The sequence below is a fragment of the Chrysochloris asiatica genome, unplaced genomic scaffold, assembly GCF_000296735.1.
Source record: "Chrysochloris asiatica unplaced genomic scaffold, ChrAsi1.0 scaffold00297, whole genome shotgun sequence".
NCBI lineage: Eukaryota > Metazoa > Chordata > Mammalia > Afrosoricida > Chrysochloridae > Chrysochloris > Chrysochloris asiatica.
In genome coordinates this window covers 2,004,148-2,024,821 of record NW_006408815.1, presented here as the reverse complement: position 1 = coordinate 2,024,821, position 20,674 = coordinate 2,004,148, and positions in this window count along the sequence as shown.

The following is a 20,674-nucleotide window of genomic DNA, read 5'->3' as shown; positions in this document are numbered from 1 at the left end:
CATGATAACAACTACTCACTATTGAATCATAGGAATCTTATCCCCATCTCTTTTCACCAGACCCATCTAGACAAGATGAGAACTATTCAGTGGGAACTCTTCCTTCCCACACACACTCTTAAACTAAAAACTAAACAGCCTCTTGAAACCTAGTAAGCCAGTCACTTCATGCTTTTATCACCCCTTCATTTCAGGTAGCCAATGTCTAAGTTGCCCAAGCCTATCCACCTTGTGTACAGAGGGGATTGTTTTGATACCTTGATGTGAAGACTCCTTCCTTCTCTGTTGGTATTTAGACTTACAACCTCCATGAGTATAGGTCAAGTTCATCACATTGTAGCAATTGTCCCTTGTTTCCTTTATCAAAAATTGTTGTTGTTGTTATCTTCCTCTAGTCGAGTTCTGATTATCGAGCCATCAAGGCTAGGTCAAATGGGTACTGGCTGCAAGTTTGGGTGTTCTTGTGCATCTCCCCTCACTTCATATCAGCTGGATGCTTCACTCTCAATTCTAGCTCTCTGTGGCTATGTCCTTGTCCATGGGCTCAGGTGTCCCCAAGTCTCATCACACTTTGGACCAGCCAGCCCTTCCTCTTCACTCTCTCACCTCGAGGTCAATGGGAGTCAATGGACCATGGTTGAACTCAGCCCATTTCTTCATTGCTGCCTTTCCCCTTCTTATACTCACCAGTAGACCAACGTGCTCGCCAGCAAGCTTACATGCTTATTGTGTGTTCTCTTTGCGTTTCAGTCTTAAAGGGGGGTTTGTCTTGAAGGAACTTGATTGCTTGCCTTGATGGCTTCCTGGCAAACATCTTGCATATTCTTGTAGTAGCCAGTCATACTGACATTTTTGTTTTGGGTTTTTCCTGATGATCTGTCTTTGAAGATGTATCTTCTGTCACTCTAACTGTCCCAGGCTGGTCTGCTTGTCCTTTCGAGTGGGAATGTCCCACCTCAGAAGGTTCTGGATGGAACTCAAAATTCCATCTAATGCCCTAAACTCTTCAAAGACTCCGCAAGAGGCCTATTTCACTGTGCAAGTTCTAGAACCCCTTTTAGGTATTCCAATCAGTTATAGGCTGAAGGTGGGCTTACCAGTTTTCTGTAATCATGTTTCCTGACATTCCTTTCTATTCCATTCAACTGTCTATTTTACAATAGTAAGCAAGGGAAACCAATATTCATAAGACAATCAAGCATCTTAGTATTATTTCTCCTCTTCAAACTATGCCTAGATCCCTGTAGCACAGAGCCCTGTTGTTCCAAGGTTGAGCATGCATCACTATTTACCTCTGTCCCACTTAATCGATGCAAACCTGTCTCATTGCTCCTCTATCTACCTTGCTCTTCCACCTCCTCCCTCTTCTTGTATTGCCCTCCCCAACACCCGAACTATAATATGTCTGCTCTTACCCTGTGCTCTACTGTTGCTTCCCTCCACCTAAACCCCCCACCCCAACCCCACCATTGTGGTTACCTGATATTCCATTAACTTTTCCCTCCATTTAAGACAGTCTATTTTATCCTATAATCTACCTGACCTTCTCACCACCTGGATCTCTGTTCCTCTGTGTTTACTTTCTTTCACATTGTAATTGTTTTGGTCATAGACTGACCTCCCAGATCCTCTGAATTTGTTCTTATAGTTTTATTCTGTTCTTGACTCTTCTGTTTGTCGATTGAGTTCTGGGTGATGCTGCCAAGGCCAAAATTCTTGAAAGCCCATATTAGGTGGCAGATCAGTGAAAATGAGGGACTTACATGATAGTTACAACAATGGACTCAAACATACTAATGATCATGAGGATGGCATAAGACCAGGCAGCATTTTGTTGTATTACACAGAGGTCACCATGAAGAAGAATCAACTTGATGGCAACTAATAATTATTTTCTTGAAGCTACATCATCACTGTCCTCTTATTCCATCAATAGCTCTAAGATGTTACCTACGCTATATCCTTCGCTCTGCAATTTAAACATTATCATTCTTTACAATCTCAAAAGTCGTATCTTTTCTTTATAAATAGATTTTACAACCCAGCAATCTAACCCAATTCTGTAAGCAAAGACTTTTTGAAACCTGTGAAGATCATTTAGGACCTTGGGAGAATTGTCTCGATGAGGGAGTGAATCCTAGATTTCATTTCATGTTCTCTAACCGTGACAGTTCCATTCAATTCATTCTGTAGCTCTTCATGTGTATTTAAGATCAAAGTTTAAATAACTTTTTCTTGGCTCAGTACATTTTAAACTCCCTTTAATTATAAGCTTTCTACATCCTCGTTGTTGGCAGGGCTTTTGTGAACAGCATGATGTAAACGATGAAAATCCACCTCTCTGTTCCATCTGGGGAGTGTAAGCGATCAGACCACTGGCCTCATTTCCTGAGATCTGAAATCCATGTCCATTGGTGCTGAGGTTGTGTTGCTCCTGAGCCGCTCCCAGCCTGTGATTCAGCAGTGAAAGTAACGCAGGTCTATTCCTAGAAGATGTAGGACTTCTCTAATGAGAGACTGTGCATGCAGGATTCCTTTATAGCCTTGCCAAACTCTCTTAGGTCTTCACTGCAATTCATTGGGCTTCAGCCCAAACTTCTCCTTCCCTCTCTTTCTCTCCTGGAGACAGACTTGCATTGAAGTCAGTTCTCCTAGACTATTTCAGCTCCTTCTCATTTTCTTAACAGGTTTTGCCCCAAATAAATCTCTGTGTGGTGAATCTTGTCTTTAAGTCTGCTTTTTGATGGTCCCAAACTAAATATGTACAAGGGGGCTTCAAAAATTTGTAGAAAAATGAAATTAAAATATCATAGATTTTTTTCAATGAACTTTTCATATATAGCTGGTTTTGAAGTCCTAAAACTGAATAATACATTCATTGTAATTATTTGATATATTTGTATTGTTTATATGTATTAGGTTTATATGTATTAGGGAGCCCTGCTGGTGTAGTAGTTAAGTACTCACCTGTCAACCTAAAGATTGAAGGTTCGAACCCACCAGCCATTCCGCAGGAAAAAAAATGTGGTAGTCTGCTTCTGTAAAGATTACAGTCTTTAAAATACTATGGGGCAGTTCTACTCTATCCTATAGGATGTCGATGAGTCAGAAGTGACTTCATGGTTATTACCTGCTCACGGTGTATTTTCGTGGCATATTTTTGTTTTGTTTCATCTTTTTTTCCTCCTTTTTGGCCTTCTAATAGATTGATGAAGCATTGTGTTCTTTATTCTTTAACCTCCACTGTTTTGGAAATGGACTCCTGGTGTGGCGCTGTAGGATCAGCACTGGACTGCAAACCACAGGGTTAGCAGTTCAAACCCACCAACTGCTTCTCAGAAACCCTCTACAGTGTGGCTATGAGTCAGAGTCAACTCTATGGCAGCTAACAACAGCAGTACTCCTTTGGAAACTACACTATCCATTTATTTTACTTTTATGGAACATTCTTAATTTTAACAACTATATTGAGATATAATTTACATATATTTTTTGCCCAATTAATGTGCCTAGTTCAATGTTTCAAAACAATATTGATAGGGCGGTGTAACCTTAACTACTATTTAAATTTAGAACATCTTTGTTTCTCCCCAAAATAAACCCTTTACCCATCAAGAATAATATTCCTTCCACCTCCTCTAGTCCTGTTTGTGTTGTTAGGTGTTGCCCTGGTGCCTCCAACTCATAGTGACCCTACCTGCCATAGAATAAAACACTATCCGGTCCTGCGGCATCTTAACAACTATTATTTGAGCTCACTTCTGTAGTCACAGTGTTAATCCAAGGCAACCACTAATATACTTTCTGTCTCTGTACATTTTTTTTATTCTGGATGCTTTAAAAAAAAGAATCCTATAATATATCATCTTTTATGTCTTGCTTCTTTCACATAAATAATGAGCTCAGCTTTCACCCCTGTTCTAGCATGTATTGAAGCATATGTGTTTTTATTTACAATTGCTACGCCATTGTACTACCATACCATCTTATTTATTCATTTACCAGTTGATGGACTTTTGGATTTCCAATTTTTTACTTTCATAAAGAATGCTGCCATGAATATTCATGTGCAAAGTTTTATGTGGACATATATTTTCATTTCTCTTGAATATATATACTCAGGAAAGGAAATGTGGGTTATGTGGTAACTCTAAATTTATAATTTTGAAGAACTGCTCAATTTTCCAAGCAGATGTATCACTTTATTTCCTTCCCCTTACTCCAGGAGCAGATAAGGATTCTAATTTTCCAAATACTTAATTTTTTTTTTACATAGCTAACAGTAAAACCTAAAATGAATTTACCTACATTTGTACAAAATATACAAAGCATACATTCTAAAAAAAAAATACAAAAGATTTAAATATATCACCTTAAGTAGTTGACCGCCTCCTCTTGTACATGTTATGATTGGATGTATACTTGGGTTTTCATAAATGTTGGAATTAGGGCTTACTATTTACCACAGCGAAAGCCTGTCTCAATCTTACTCACTTACTAGGTTCGCTGTTCATCTTTTTTTTTTTTTTTTAACCTTCATCCCTATCCTTCTTCTAGTTTCTTTCTCCCTTCCATTCACACTTCTTTCAGCAAGTTTGTGCTTCCTTTCTTTCCTTCCTCCTTTCTCTCTTTCTATCTCATTATTTTTGTTTCCTTTCTCTCTAGTCTTTGCTTTTTATTTTTTGGTCTAAAATATCTACATAGAATCTCATCCATAAATGATAACATAAAGAGCAGTTCACAGCGACTTTTAACTTGGTATTGTCAACAATATCCTGCTAGAAGTAAGGAAAGATCTAGTCCCTTACCCAGGTTGTTGTTGATGTTGTTATATGCTGTGGAGTCAGTTCCGACTCATAGTGACCTTGTACAGGGCTTCCGAGGCTGTAAATCTTTACGGGAGCAGAAAGTCTCATTTTTCTCCCGCGGAGCGGCTGGTAGTTTCGAATTGCTGACCCTGAGTTTCGCAGCCCGATTCGTAACCACTATGCTACCAGAGCTCCTTAGCGCTCTGGTTTTAAGCCATTGTTTATACATAGTACTCTCAATGTGCTTGCTTGTTTCCTTCTGGCTTTTGCCATCTATCAAACCACTCCATGAGGCACTGGTGGTTGAGAGACAGAATTCTGACTTTCCATGCAGAAGACCATGCTTTCTCTGAAGACTCTAGGGGAAGGTTCTTTGATGTTTCATCTTAGCTTCTGGTGGTTCTCACAATATGTGGTGTCCCTTAACCTGTAGAGGTAGCACTTCAATCTCTGCTCTCATCGTCACATGACTGTCCTCCGTTTGTACCTCTTAGTGCCTCTCCTTTTTAAAAAAGAACACCACTTGAATTGGATTATGACCAAACCTACCTCTTCATGACTTTGTGTTAATTTAAATGATAAAATAATATCTTATTTCTAACAAAGGTTGCATTCATAGGTAAGGGAGTTAGTATCACAACACACCTTTTTTGGCGACACAGTTAAAGCCAAAACACCATCCAAATAGGAAAATATAATCTGAATGCTTTTCTTGAGTAGAAAAAAATGTTCTATATTCCAATTCATACTCAACAAAGTATTCATGAGCCAAAATAAAACCTTGAAAAAAAATATTAGAAACTTCGTCAATTTTCTCCCTGACAGCAATAGATGAAATATTATTGTTCCCAACAACCTTGGAATTACTACATTTGTGTGACTGGATTTCTTTACCCCATATATATATGGAATTTATAAACTGTTTTACCACACATTGTATTTATTTATTGCAATTTACCAATAAAAGCACTTCTGTGACAAAAAAAAAAAAAAAAGACTCATAAACCATAATCTTTTCTAAACTTAAAGTTGATATTCTAGTTAATGCTTCATTTAAATCCTAATATCAAGTTCTGAAGATGAAGAGTTGCAGAATGGCAGTGCCTAGAATATTCTATGATAAACAGAATCCTTATATGTAATGATAGTTCTATTTGGCACATAAAACGATAACCCAATCTGTTCAGCAAACAAAATTAAAAGGTTTAATTTTTTTTTCTTTTCCTATAAAAATTCAAACTAAATAAGAATTATTTTAGAGAAAAGTGATTAGTTCTTATAAACATAGCATCTTGTGCAAAACACCTAGTCATTTGAATTTTTCTGATTTGTAGCAAATTGTTTTCAGTTCTTGTTTTTGATCCTTAGCTTCATGGGTTCCCCCTTTCCAAGCATATCCAATTTTTCCTGAAATGTTTGTACAGGCAGTCCCCAGCCTATTAACTCAATCCATTGCTAATGGTGACATTAAGAATTTGTAGGTAAGTAGGAGCAAGTGCTTAGGTTCTTGAGCTTTACTTTAGTGCCAGAAAAGGCTCACAGCCTTTTCAGTGATGGAAAAACTGAAAATGTAACAAGGAAGGTGACCCTGAAGAAGAATTTGTTATGAGTAGGGACTGGTTCAATCATTTCAAAGTGAGGGCAAAATCATGTAACATTAATGGGCAAGTAGGAATTGTCCATAAATTTGGCAATCTTAACACAGGGACTTATTGTAACGTAAGACAAACAAGTTGTATGAACAGTTTAAAAATATAACAGAAAACTTGGGTATATGCCTCCTTAGACATTTGAGAACCACACATGGGGAATGAAAGAATTCAGAATGCTGTTTCATTATTATTATTTTATTTTTTTAGAATGAAATAATCTTATCTTATTTCATAAAGAGGAAGTATTATTCTCTCTATATGAGTCATACCCAAGCAATTGCATTGCCTACTTTCTTTGGGTCCTGCATATTACTTTCATCCCTAGACTGATGCCTACCCTGCCCTCCCTCTGCATCCTTTCTCATTTTGAAGAAGGTAGATGCTTTTGATGATAAACAGAAGGTTTATAATTACTGTCTTTTGTGTTTTCCCACTCTGTAGCTCTTCTCAGCTTAAATGCCACTATGAGCCACACTGGTCAGTGCATGGGCCATCAAATCATAGTCCATGCCACCACTGGAGGAGAGAGGATCAGACAAGCCTCTTCCTTAATCCTATTCCCCATCTCAGTGACTTAAAATAACAGGTCTCACAGCCTCAAGTGAATGAGAATAACTCAACTGAAGAATGGCACTGCATCCTCCTCTAAGAGACATTAATAACCAGTGATAATACAAGTACTCAGAGTTCTAGAAGAAGGTTTTTGGAAGTCTTCAAGGTCTTTAAGGAGACATTGTAATCTTGCATGCATATGTTAACTCTTTCCTCTTTATTCATTTGAGAAATACTCTCAAGTAATTCTACATGTTAGGTACTGGTGACAGGAATGAAAGTCTGAGTCTCTGCTCATGAGGTGTTTATCATATGATTTGATACGGACGACAATACAGAGAAGCACAAAGTATAATGCAGTTACAGAGAAGAGCAATCACATAGAGATACTGTCACAGAGAAAACTCCAAAGCTTTATCTTGGTATGCATGGTGTTTTGAAAATGCATGCATACTAAAGGCAAAGAAAAGGAGAAAAGGAAAGGGGGGAAGGGGATAAAGAGGAAGAGAGAGACACAGAGAAACATACATTAATCAAGGAATATAGTAGCCAAGTGCTGTCTTATTGAAGTGACCCAGATCATGAGATGACAGAATCTACTGTTTACAGAGCTGGGTCTGGGTAGTAAAGAAGTGTCACAGTTGACCTATAGTAGTGGCTCCTATTTACTACCATCAGATGTAAATGTCTTCTTTCATAATACTTGTAAGTGGGGGAAATATAATAAGCAGGAAAGTATGTTTTCTAATTTCTGGATAAAAGTTTGAGATTTAAGAAATGTAACATTCATCCACAATATTATCAAGGAATATTTTTCTTCCATTAGAGGCTCTGCACCAAGGATCCTGTGGATTATTCAAGTAAACCCTTTCTCTTACTGCAGAGGAGCATTGGATGCCTCAGAAAACTAAATGGTATATTTCACATTCTAATTTTTTTTTCTGACTTTTCAATGACATCAAAGACACAGAGATGTGCAATTTCCTCTTTTGTCCAGGTGGGTAGCTCAGTTTAATTGAGTATAAGTTAAATATCAGTTAACATCAACTAAAGGATTTATCCCCATCATTCTTGTTGGCCTCATTAGGGAAGGTAATTTTCCTTTAAAGTATTTTAAGATTTTGAAGACTCAGATTGCTCCTTGTGTCAGTATAGGTTCCTGGATGGCACAAATAATTTGTGCTTAAGTGTTGTTGTTATGTGCCATTGAGTCATTTCCAACTCATTGTTGTTGTTGTTAAGTGCCGTCGAGTCAGTTCCGACCCATAGCGACCCTGTACAGGGTTTCCGAGGCTGTAAATCTTTATGGAAGCAGAAAGCCTCATCTTTCTCCTGCGGAGCAGCTGGTAGTTTTGAACTGCTGAGCTTAAGGTTCTCAGCCTGATTCGTAACCACTATGCTACCAACTCATAGCGGCCCTGTCAAGGTTTCCTAAGGAGACAACCTTTCTAAGGTTCAAATTTACCTTTCAGTACAGTGTCTTATCCCACAGTACCACACCAGGACTCCTGTTCTTGAGTATTAGCCTAAAATTTGGCAGTTCAAACTCACCCAGTGGAACTGCAGAGGAGAACCCTGTAAATCTGCTTCTATAAGGAGTACAGCCAAGAAAACCCCACTCTGTAACTCTTGGGGTAACCCTGAGTCCGAAAACGCTTGAGAGTAATGTTTTTGTTGTTGTCATTGCTGCTGCTGCTGTTTTTCAATAAGAGTATAACCTAACAGTCACCTGAATGCGTGCCCAGTTTTATGTGACCTATTGGTTATTAGAAATCCTTCTGTGTTAGAAATTAGAGTTAGTCAATCAGCAGACTTTGGTATTCAATTGAATGGTGACATCTCCAGGAGCATGCTAATTATTATGAACTATAACCAAGTGATAAAAATTACTGGTAGCTAATGAAACAGCTTTTTCTTTTCTACTGCAACAAAGAGTAGTTGGTGGCACACAAATGAAAGCACTTGGATGCTAACCAAAAAGTAGGCAGTTTGAACTCATCAGATGCTCTAAAGGAGAAGGATGTTAACAGTCTGCTGCTGACAGAATGTATAGCCTGGGGAACCCTTTGGGGCAGTTCTACACTGTTTTATAAGGTCACCGTGCGTGAGAATCAACTTGAGGGCGCTGAGGTTTTTGGTACTCAAACATAAGACATGATCAACAAATTGAATGATTTTTCTCTTTAACACACAGTAATCTATCTGCACCCATATAAATTGCAATCAATTTTTCTTAACATAATGGCTTCCTGTTTAGATGAAATGAGTCTTTTGTATGTATGAAAAATGTGTATAATTTTGGCTGCTGACTGAGATAACTTAACAACTTTCTGAGCTCAGATATTGTTAGAGTGCATGTAAAACAGCCACTCGTAATTAATAGGGTATCGATTGGTTCAGCCTGGTCTAATCATAGACTGTATAATAAATCATAAGGTGCTTTGCAATTAGGAAAATCCATACTAAATAACAAAGTACTGTTATCTTAGTAACCGAAACAAGTATGGAGTAATGCATCATGGAATAATTGCTGCAGTATATGTGCACCTGTTTAGAATGACTTTCCATATATCACATGGAACAAATCTCTTGTTTGCATGGAATCTGCTGTATTGGCTAAAGGTTATGAGTGAAATACTTAGTTAATATCCTTCAAATGCTTGTTCCTTCTCAAAGAATGTTCCGTATCGTGTTTCCGTTTGAAACACCAAAAGAGGGTTCTCTGCATCCTCTACACAGCTAGTGATTAAAGGGTCCATTATTTCAGCCATGCCACCAGTATGGCAGCATTTATAGGAATTTCAGCATTTCCATTACAATTCCCTAATGATGGGCTGTAAAGCAAAATGGGACAAACTTGGAGGAAATTGATATAAAAAGGTTTCAGCTGCTGAGTGGATATTCTTTTTATGAAGAGATTTGTCCATGTATTTTTAAAATATATAGAATGTTTGTATTTATCTTTAGCATCCACTTCTTGGGGGGAAACACATACACAAAGCAGTATATTGCTCTTTATTTCAGCACATGTTGCTTCTTCTCTTTGGAAGCAAATTTACCCAGGACAATATGATCTCTGATCGCTTGACTGCTGCTTCCATGAGGCTTGGTTATAAATCCAAGTAAAATGAAACCCTTGACAAAGGCATTATTTTCTCCATTTATCATGATATTCTTTATTGGCCCAATTGTGAGCACTTCTGCTTTATTTACATGGTGCAATTCATAGTGATGGCTGGATTCTTTGATACTCATCAATCAAGTCTTATTTGTGTCCAAAAGTAGTGTGCTTTGTATATCACAGGTTGTTAATGAGGCCCTCTCCAATCTTGATAACTGCATTCTTCATATAGTCCAGCTTGTTGGATTATTTGCTTAGCATACCGTAAGATAAAAAGATACAACCCTGATGCCCATCTTTCATTATTTTAAACCTTGTTCTATTCAAAGGACTGCTTCTTGGTACAGGTTCTGTATGAGCACAAAAAAGTGTTCTGGAATTCCTATTCTCGGAAATGTTATCCATTTTTTGTTCTGATCCACACCATCAAGTACCTTTGCATAGTCAGTAAAACACAAGTACATGTCTTTCTAGTATTTTCTGCTGTCAGCCAGGATCCATCTAATTTCAGCAATATTCCTCATTTCCTGTCCTCTTCTGAATCTGACTTGAATTGCTTCCAGCTCTCTGTTGATATACTATTGCAATTGTTTTTGAATTATCTTCAACAAAATATTACTTGGGGGTGATATTAATTATACTGCTTGATAAGTTTTGTGACCATTCTTTGGAATGGGCACAAAAGGATCTCTTGGAGTCAGTTATCTAGGTAGCTTTCTTTCACATTTCTTGGCATAGACTGGTGAGTACTTCTAGCACTGTACCCACTGGTTGAAACATTTCCATTGATACTCTGTCAATTCTTGGAGCCTTGTTTTTCTGCCAATGCCTTTAGTGTAGCTTGGACTTCTTCCTTCAGTACCATTGGTTCTTGATCATATGCTACTTCCTGAAACGGTTGAATCTCTACAAATTCTTTTTGGTACAGTAACTGTGTATTCCTTCCATTTTCTTTCAGTATTTCCTGCATTGTTCAATATCTTGTCCATAAAATCCTTCAGTAATTGAAACTCAAGTCTTGAATTTTTTTCTTATTTTGGAATACTCTTTGTTTAATCGAGTCTTTTCTTCCTTGATATGGTCCATTTTATATTGGCAAAAAGTTAAAATACTACGAACTCTGTTGGTATCATAATTTGATTTAGTAGTGTTTGTTTTTTTTAATAAACAAGCTGGGAAAGACTTTGAGGTCATAATCCAATAGTCGTTTGTGAAATGAGAGAATTGAGGACCAGGTAAAATAATGTTTCCAGGTCATTGGCTAGTGTAAATTACAATGTAACTCACACATACGACACCACAAGTTAAATCATCACACAGCTCTCTGCCAAAATGGCCTCCTTTATTAAGTGTCAAGTCTCTGGGTGATGCCAGTGTCTACTGTGCTTAGCTATTGTGATGCTGTGAATTACTTCGAATGGCTCTTCTAGTCATGTGTTTTTGTTAAGTGTCATCTAGTCAGTTCTGACTCATAAGAGACCTTGTATAGGGTTTCTAAGGAGCAGCTGGTGGGTTTGAACTGCTTTTGTAAAAGGCTATGCAGAATTGGGTTGTTGTTGTTAAGTGCTGTCAAGTTGGTTCCAACTCATAGCAACCCTGCATAGGGTTTCCAAGGAACCACTAGGGAGGTTGAACTACAAAGCTTGTGATTAACAGTATAGTGCTTATCCTACAGCACCACATCAGGACTTGTGAGGTGTTGTGACCATCTAAGGAGATTGGATGATACCTTGCTTATAGCATAAGTAAGCTATAGAATACCTTTGTGGGATTGAGCCATATAAGTAAGATCTATGGAACCCTAGTGAGTGGGTTGGGTCAATTTTGCCACTCTACTTTGTTTAAAAAGGAGCTCTGGTAGCGTAGTGGTTACAAATCGGGCTGCGCACTGCAAGGTCAGCAGTTCAAAACTACCAGCTGTTCCATGGGAGAAAGATGAGGCTTTCTGCTCTCGTAATGATTTACAGACTCGGAAACCCTGTCCAGGGTCGCTATGATTCGGAACCAACTCCACGGCACACAGCCACCACCAACGCCACTAAGTTTAAAAGGAGCCATTCCAGAGGTGTGAAGAGGAATCTCCTTATCATCAAGAAAGAAGAGTCAAGAGTGGAGCATGTCCTTTGTCCCTGTGATCCCTGCATGGAACCGCTTAGATCCAGGAGCCAGACAGCTGTGACAGGTGAGATGACAAGAGACAAGAAGCAGCAGCCAAGAGGCAATAGCAGTAGACACAGCCGTACCGAGAAATGGCCAGGTGGGCTTCCAGACTCATGGTGCAAGAAAGCTGAGTGCCTTCAGGCAGAAATCTTAGTGGAATAAGATACTGCTAAGGAACTCTGGTAGCGTAGTGGTTACGAATTGGGCTGTGAACCTTAAGGTCAGCAGTTCGAAACTACCAGCTGTCCCACGGGAGAAAGATGAGGCTTTCTGCTCCTGTAAAAATTTGCAGCCTCGGAAACCCTGTGTAGGGGTCACTATGAGTCAGAATCGACTCCATGGTACTTAACAACTACAAGCACTTACGGCCCAAGCTAAAAGAGCTTTGTAACATTTGTACAACCTAGAGTCACAGAACCCATAAGACCATGGGGCTGAGAGAGACTGATGGCCAGAGAGAACCGAGCCTCTGGGCATGGCTATCCTGATCAAATAACTGTATCATGAGTGTTTCTGAACTCGAATTGTAACTTTTTAATTTCCTAATAAACCACGTAACAGTGGGTATTGTCTATTGGCTCTGTGCGGTCATAATAATGAATTATTGAACACAGCAGAGAAGTCGAGAATGCTGTGAGAGGGATGATTTGTTTCAGAATTGGTTAAAAGGTTGGAGGGTGGAAGCATGTTTGGCCTCCATCTCAGAGAAATTGACATTGGGCTGTTGATTTCTAGTCTACTACCTCCTCGTGAAGTTGAAGGCTCACCCCATGTGATTTCTACATCTGCTAATCAAAAAGGTGGAGGCTCAAATCTACCCATAAGCATGTCAGAAGAAACTTTTGGCTCTCTCCTTCCAGAAAGCAGCCACTGAAAACCCAATGCAGCACAGTTCTACTCTGATACACATGGCGTCACCATAAATTGGAATGGTTGTAGTAGATGGTTATAGAAGGCTAAATGTAATCCACAATACTTGGCACAACACCAGCTAATAATAAATTCTCAAAATTCTGAACTTCTATTATACTTTCCACAAATCTATGCATAGTTGAGCTTTCTACTAGGTCAGTTCTGCTATGACCCAAAGCCAAGTGTATATTGCATGACTTAAAGGTACATTGTAGCCCCAATGATTAACCACCACTGTTGTCATCACCCTCATTACTAACGACATTTTGAGTGTTACTGCATACAAGACACTGTTTGAGAAAACAAAGCTTAAATACCTGTCACAGATGGCATAATTAGTGAATTGTGTCTCTGGACTTGAAATCTACATAGCCTAGTTCTGAGGAACACAGGCTTAATGCCACTACCACAGCTGTCCCCAAGATTCAGCTCTACCAACAAGAAACAGATGAAGTAAGAATGATGTTTAAAATAGCTACAGTAACAAATAAGCAGATGATGAAAGTCTCTGTCTTTATATTTCAGATGAAAGCATTTTGCTTTGAAATCATCTATTTTCTTAATTAGTTCAAGTGTTTGCTTTCATTAAATTGTAGAGCCCACTTAGTAACTTCAGTATAGCCTTCCTTTCCTGATAATGTTTTTCTTTTGTTACTCAAATTTAAGAGGTAGACTGTGTTTGATACTGAAATCATGTAAGAGCATGAAGTATACAAATTGTCTGTTTCTTTGTTCATGACATAAATATGATTTATCTACATCATTACTCAATGTAGATTGATTCTAACTCATAGGACGGAGTAGAACTCCCCCAAAGGGTTTCTTGAATTGAACATCTTTACAGAAGCAGACAGTAAAATAGTACAGAGCTATTTTACTAAAGGTAATATAGAAACAGCTGCAAGCATACATTGACAGAGAACTTCCAGAGCTTCAAACCAGATTCAGAAGAGGCCGTGGAACAAGGGATATCATTGCTGATGTCCGATGGATCTTGGCTAAAAGCAGAGAATATCAGAAAGGTGTTTTCCTGCACTATATTGACTATGCAAAGACTTTCAATTGTATGGATCATGACAAGCTATGGACAACATTGAAAAGTATGAGTAGTCTGGAACACTTAATTGTGCTCATGAAGAATCTGTATCTGGACCAAGAGGCAATTGTTTAAACAGAGCATGGGAACACTGAATGGTTTAAAATTAAGAAAGGTGTGAGACAAGGTTGTGTTCTTTCACCATACTTATTCAACCTGTATACTGAGCAAATAATCCAAGAAGCTGGGTTCTATGAAGAAAAATGTGGCATCAGAATTGGCAGAAGACTCATGAAAAAACCTGAAATATGCAGATGATATAACCTTGCTTGCTGAAAGTGAAGAAGACTTAAAACATTTACTCATGAAGATTAAAGAGCACAGCCTTCGGTATGGATTACATCTCAATGTCAAGAAACAAAAAAAACCCTTACCACTGGACCAATAAACAACATTCTTATCCATGGAGAAAAGATTGAAGTTGTCAAGGACTTCATTCTTCTTGGATCAACTATCAACACTCGCAGAAGTAGCAGTCAAGAGATCAAACGATGTATTGCATTAGGCAAATCTGCCACACAAAATCTTTTTAAAGTGTTGAAGAGCAAAGATGTCAGCCTGACGACTAAGGTGCGCATGACCCAAGCCATGGTGTTTTCAATAACCTCATATGCATGCAAAAGCTGGACAGTGAATAAGGAAGACCATAGAAGAATTGATGCTTTTGAATTATGGTGTTGGAGGAGAATATTGAAAGTGCCATGGGCTGCCAAAGGAACCAACAGATCTGTGTTGGAAGAAGTGCAGCCAGAGTGCTCCTTGGAGGCAGGATGGTCAAATTTCATCTCTCATACTTTGGACATATTGTCAGGAGGGACCAGTCACTAGAGAAGGACATCATGTTTAGTAGGGTTGAGGGTCAGAGAAAAAGAAGAAGACCCCTAATGAGATGGATTGGCCAAGTGGCAGCATCGATGGGCTCAAGCGTGGCAATGGTAGTGAGGTTGGCCCAGGATCGGGCAATGTTTTGTTCTGCTGTGCATAAGGTCGCTGTGAGTTGATACTGACTCGATGGCACCTAACAACAACAACAGAAGCAGACAGTATCATCTTTCTCCACGGAGTAGCTGGTGGGTTTGAACTGTCAACCTTGCAGTGAGAAGCCCAATGCTTTAATCCACTGTACCACCAGGCCCTATCAGTTGATTCAAACCCTGATGAAAGAAATGAGTCAATCACCAAAGGACAAATTTTGTATGAAACTATTATTCAAAAAGGTCAAGGAAAGGTTTCCATGCTAAAAGAGACATTCTTTGATGGTTACCAGCATAGGGAGGGAAGAAGAATTATTCACCTGCTAGAGGGATAGACAATAAACAACAAATGGCAGAAAAAGATGAAGGCATGGAAGGACACAAGAATTAAAGGGAATAGAAGTAAGTGGTAGTGGTGGTGGTGGTGGTTATGTGCCATGGAGTCGGTTCGAACTCATACCAACCGTGTATAGGATTTCCAAGGCTGTAAATCTTTACAGGAGCAGAAAGCCTCATCTTTCTTCTGTGGAACCACTGGTAGTTTTGAACTGCTGACCATGAGATTAGCAGTTTGATGCGTAACCACTATGCTACCAGTGTTCCTCAGAGATAAATTGTTGTTATGCGCTGGGGAGTTGGTTCTGACCCATAGCGATCCTGTACAGGGTTTCTGAGGCTGAAAATCTTTATGGGAGCAGAAAGTCTCATCTTTCTCCCACAGAACAGTTGGTAGTTTCAAGCTGCTGACCCTGAGGTTCACAGCCCAATTCGTAACCACTACGCTACCAGAGCTCCTTAGAGGTTTTTATTTAATTGAAGTCATGGATAACCACTCAAATGTATAGGTTCAATAATGAGCCATTTTGAATGACTTTTTTCTAAGGGACAATAAAATTAATACTAGATATTCATGTTCATTATATATTCGGGTGTGGTACTGCAGGTTAATGCGCTGGACTGCAAAATTGTTTGAACTACAAGGTCGGTGGTTCAAGCTCACCAGCCACTACTCAGAAACCCTATAGAAGGTTGCTATGGGTCAGAACCAACTCTATGGCACTCAACAACAACATATGTCATTGTCTAAGAAATATATTTTACTGAAAATATGTTCACTCAAATTTCTTCTCTCTTGGATAAAAATTTATGTGATTTTAAAGACGTGATGAGAAGCAAATCAACATACAAAAACTTAAGTTTAGATGACTGTAGTTTCATTGTGAGGTTTTATAGAAAAATGCAGGACATATAAAATTTATATTATTTACTATTTACCAGTGAGTAGAATCACGAGTACTGTCCAGACATTTTCCTTTAAAAAAAACTTTTAATGTTTTATTGTGAATTATGTGATAGTTTACATGGGAGAACATTAGCTTTACATTCATCCTATTGTTTATTGTTTCATTGCCATGGTTACAATCCCCTCCATGCATCATCAACCAACCAAAGTGTATACCCTGCAAGCCTGCCCCTCGGTTGTCAGCACACAGCCCCTCTCCCTCTCTTTGTCTAAAGTCTCCAGCCACTCCATCTCTCCACGTCATCATCTCTGCCTCCATCTCTGGCCTCACTGCTTCTTGGGTAGGGTCCTACTCTCTGCTCTTCTCCCTTAATGGTCCCAGGAACCTCCGATCCTGGACTGCAAAGTCCATAACTTCATTCCTTTTGCTACAAAATGTCTACTTTACATTTCCAACCCTCACAATCAGTCCTGATAACAATTATTCACAAGAGACCTATCGGCATTTCCTTTCACCAGCCCCGCCCAGACAGATTGGATACTACTCATTGGAGAGAATATTCTACCTTCCTCTGTGCCTTCTGGATCTAGGTTCCCTCTTGAAAGCTTGTAAGCCAGTCACTTCTTGCCTTTGTAGCCCCACCACCCCCCATTTTGGTTAGCCAATGTCCAAGTTGCTCATCCCTGTCTACACTGTGTATGGAGGGGGTGGGAATGATCCTTGTTGTAAAGATTTGTTCCCTCTTTTGAGCTACTGCATCCATAGGTGTAGGTCAAGTTCATCAAATTGTATCAGATTACTCTTTTTTTTCCTCTTCTTTCTTCTTCTAGTTGAGCTCTGATCATCCAGTCATTGAAGCCAGGTCAAATGGGTATTATCTTCAAGTGTGGGTGTTTTTATGCATATGCCCTCTCTTCTTATCAGCTGGATGCTTCACTCTCCACTCTAGTTCTCTGTGGCTATGTCACTGACTCTGGACCCAAGAGTCCCCAGATCTCTTTACACTGCTGTCCAACCAGGTCTCCAGCCAGGTTCACAGGATTCTATTGAATGTTGTAGGGGTTAGCTCACAGCTTCATTGCTATTTTTCCCTCATTTCCCCTTATCCGTGATGAACGTGGTCACCAATCAGAGCATGTATTCCCATTGAGTCTTAGTCTTGGAAGGGAGTTTGCCCTGAGGAGACCCCACCACTTGCCTTGATGTCTCCTGAACGAGCAACTTGCTTGTTCTTGTAGTAATCAGACTGCCATTAATGTTTTGTATTTTCCCTGTGGGTTTTTCTTTCAAGTAGTAGCTTCTGTTCTTCTAGCCACTTCAGGCTGGTCTGCTTGTCCTTTCAAGTGGAAATTTCCCACCACAGAAGAGTCTGGATGCAGTTCAGGATTCCACCTATTATCTTATGTAATGGCAGAGTCTCCACAGGAAGCCTCCTTCACTTGGCACATTGTAGACCAAACGTGAAGAGGGCTTGAAATGTTTACTGTTGAAAATCAAAGAGCACCACCTTCGGTATGTGTAACATCCTCACCACTGGACCAATAAACAACGTTCTTATCAATGGAGAAAAGATTGAAGTTGTCAAAGACTTCATTCTTCTTAGATCAAGTATCAACACTCATGGAAGCAGCAATCTAGAAACCAGATGACGTATTGCATTAGGCAAATGTGCTGCACAAGACCTTTTTAAAGTTTTGAAGAGCAAAGATGTCAGCTTGAGGACTATGGTGCACCTGATCCAAGCCATGGCATTTTCCATAACCTCATATGCATGCAAAAATTGGACAGTGAATAAGGAAGACCATAGAAGAATTGATGCTTATGGGTTACGGTGTTGGAGGAGGATACTGAAAATGCCATGGGCTGCCAAAAGAACCAATAGATCCATTTTGGAAGAAGTGCTCCTTGGAGGCCAAGATGTCCAAACTTCATCTCTCATATTTCGGACATATTGTCAGGAGCGACCAGTTGCTGGTGAAGGATATCATGTTTGGTAAGGTGGAGGGTCAAAGAAAAAGAGGAAGACCCCAAACGAGATGGATTGGCCAAGTGGCAGCTTTGATAGACTCAAGCATGGCAATAGTAGTGACGCTGGCCCAGGATCGGGCAGTGTTTCGTTTTGCTGTGCATAAGCTTGCTGTGAGTCAGCACCCACTTGATGGCACCTAACAACAACAACAATCAGTTATAGGCAGAAGACAGACTTACAAGCTTTCTGTGGTGATATTTCTGGGTATTCCTTTCTCTCCGCCTCACAGTCATTTTCCTTTTTAAGGCATAGGATTAAGTAACTATTTTATTCATAATTACAACAGTTTAGGAATAAGCATGACTGATCTGTAAATAATGGTTAATAAACCAATCAACATTCTCCAAAGGGCAGAAGAGGTGAATACATTCTTGGGCCCAGGATTCTGACTCACAGTCACCCCCTAGGGCAGAGTAGAACTGGTCTGTAGAGATTCTGAGGTTGCAAATCTTTAAGGAAGCAGACACCTCTTTCTCAAGAGGAACAGCTGGTGTGTTTGAAATACTGACCTTTCAGTTAGTAGCCCAATGCTTAACCCACCATTCCAATAGGACTCCTCCTAGACAGACGTTCCCTAATGAATGAATTCTATCTCTTCACCAACTCCGACTTCAAAACCTATCTTCTCTGAAGTTTCAGAAGATTTGTTTTTTTATTGATTTTTCTACACTTTCTGGTAGTGTAGTGGTTACAACTCAGGCTACTAGCCTCAAAGTCAGCAGTTAGAAACTACCATCTGTTCTGCAGGAGAAATAAATCTACTCCTGTCTAGTGGGCTCTGGTAGTGTAGTGGTTAAGAATCGGGCTGCAAACTGCAAGGTCAGCAGTTTGAAACTACCAGCTGTTCCGCAGGAGAAAGATGAGGCATTCTGCTCCCATAAAGATTTACAGCCTCGGAAACACTGTTCATGGTCGCTATGAGTCGGAACCGACTCCATGGCACATAACAACCACAAAAACAAATATTTACACCTCAGAAACCCTATACAGGGTAGGTATGAGTCAGAATCAAGACCACAGCACCCACACACACACATCTTCCTCTGGGAGACTCTTTCCTTACCATCACTATATGTCTCTCCATATGTCCTTCTCTTCTCTTCTTTAGCTGTTTTCTTTCCCTTTCCTTACCATCACTATATGTCTCTCCATATGTCCTTCTCTTCTCTTCTTTAGCTGTTTTCTTTCCCTTTCCTTACCATCACTATATGTCTCTCCATATGTCCTTCTCTTCTCTTCTTTAGCTGTTTTCTTTCCCTTTCCCACCCCTCAAAGTTCTGCTCTCTTCCCACTTGTCATTTCCCCAACTTGTCAATTTGATTTAAATGAAGTATATTATTTGACACAGATCGTGTTTACTGAATGAAGAGTGTCCTCCTATCCTAAAATTAAGATAAATGAAATCAAGACTTGTATATTTCTCTAGGACAGTGGGTCTCAAAGTAAATTCCCTGGATTACAGTTTCACCTGAGATCTTGTTAGACATGCAAATTATTGGGCCACCTGAATCAGAAGCCCAGAAATCTGTACTTTAATGTGACCTCAAGGTGATTCTGATACACACTGAAAAATCTTTGATCTAAAAAAAAAAGCAAAATTCATTTTCAGGGAACTGTGAGATTGTGGATCTCATGTCTCTCATTCCCTAGCCTCACAGTTTTGGACACTCAAACAAACAAAAAAAATGTTATTGAATAATAAAGAAAATGGTGGCGGGAGAACCGACTATTTCTGTCACATCACATAGAGTAACTCATAATGGTTAGTAGATCAGAATAACCAGGAGGTCATGTTAAACAATTCTAAACTAGTACAAGGGTGTTTCAAAAAGGCCATGGGAAAATTGAAATAAAATATAAAAGAATTAAAGCCCCCTGGCAGATCTGGGATAGGGCCAGGGTCTGCATTTCTAGCAAGTTCTAGTTGGTACTGATGTTGCTGGTCTGAAGAAGATATTTAGAATAGCACTGATTTTAAAGAATAAATTGGTTTGCCACTTGGTTGATCCCATTGATAGCAATAATGGGAAAGATTCCAGAATTGCACACACTATAGAAATCAATTTGTGCTGAAGTATGGAATAAGAATAATGATCTCTGCATATGAATGCTAGTAATTATTAGAT